The sequence below is a fragment of the Terrapene carolina genome, unplaced genomic scaffold (assembly GCF_002925995.2).
Source record: "Terrapene carolina triunguis isolate 2854851 unplaced genomic scaffold, T_m_triunguis-2.0 Scaffold944, whole genome shotgun sequence".
Lineage (NCBI taxonomy): Eukaryota > Metazoa > Chordata > Testudines > Emydidae > Terrapene > Terrapene triunguis.
In genome coordinates, this window is record NW_020665295.1 from 251,335 (window position 1) to 252,602 (window position 1,268).

Sequence of the window (1,268 nt, forward strand, 5' to 3'; positions counted from 1 at the left end):
GCATGTACCTCTGGCTCCTAGACGTAGGGGCGGCCACAGAGGCACCATGCGCTGCTCCTGCCTGCAGGTTCTTCCCTGAGCGCTGGCTCTGCAGCTCCCTTGGAGCCCTCACTCCCTCCTGCACTCCAACCCCCTGCCCCAGCCAGGAGCCACCTCCTGCACCCTGAACCCCTCATTTCTGGCCCCACCCTGGATCCAGCACCCCAGCTAGGGTGACCAGACAGCAAGGGTGAAAAATGGGGATGGGGGTGGGGGGTAAGAGGTGCCTACATAAGACAAAGCCCCGAAGAGCGAGACTGTCCCTACAAAAGCGGGACATCGGGTCACCCTACTCAGCCCAGAGCCCTCACCCCCCCCCCATCCCAATCCCCGGTCCCCTGAAAGTGAGGGAGGGAGGGAGGGGGACGGAGCGAGTGGGGGCGGGGCCTCGGGAAAGGGGCGGGGCAGGGGGCGGGGCAGAGTGTTCGGTTTTCTGCCATTAGAAAGTTGGCGACCTACACTCCCCCCAGCCCCCCCCCGTCATCCCCCTCTTCTGCCCTACCGCCATCTCCCCCTCTTCTGCCCCCACCCCCTCAGCCCCTCCCCCGTGTCTCTCCTGTGGGGGCGGGGCGCTAGAGAGACTGGGGGGAGGGGAGGCGCTCGGGGGTGCCCCTCTAGCCCTCCTCTCTGTGGTCTGCCGGGGGGGGGGGGGAGGGGGATCGCTCTGCCTTTCCTCTCCGCGGGGGGCTCCCGGCCGCGCTCTCTCTCTCTCTCTCTGGTACCCGCGCGGGCGGGGCTCCGCCCACCACTATCGTCACCTGACGCCCCGCCCTTCACGTGCTCTGTGACGTCAGCGGGGCGAAGGCGGAAGTGAGAGAAGGAAACAGACAGAGAGCGGCGGCGGGTGAGACCCGGGGGGGCTCTTGGGGGAGGGTCCCGGGGGGTGTCTCCGTCTCCTTCATTTCCGTGGGGCGGGCGGGGTCTCTGTAGCGCCGGGGGGCAGTGCTGCCCCCTCCCGACATGGGGGGAGTCCGGCCCGGGGCCGCAGAGCGGGAGGGGGCTGAGCCCCCTGCAACGGCGGGCGGGGGGTTGGGTCAGAGGGGTTGGGGGGTGTAGAGAGGAGGGGTGGGGCAGGGGGGCTGGGTGTAGGGGGTGGGGCATAGTGGGGTGGGTTAGGGGGCAGGGGGGTTGGTGGTAGGGGGAGGCTGGGGCATAGTGGGGAGGGATAGGGGGCTGGGTGCGGGGAGGAGGGGTGGGGAGGGTTAGGGGTAAGGGGGCTGGATGTAGGG

The 1,268-nt window shown here is 69.5% G+C and overlaps 1 protein-coding gene across 1 annotated transcript in view; it reads left to right on the top strand.

The window, feature by feature from the left end:
- Positions 1-783: 783 nt before the first annotated feature.
- The window catches only part of CHMP2A (charged multivesicular body protein 2A), a 6,304-nt gene continuing 5,819 nt past the window's right edge, over positions 784-1,268 (top strand). Inside the window, exon 1 of the mRNA XM_026661168.2 lies at positions 784-883. The gene's annotated coding sequence lies outside the window, so the exon portion shown is untranslated. The remainder of the gene's footprint in view (positions 884-1,268) is intronic.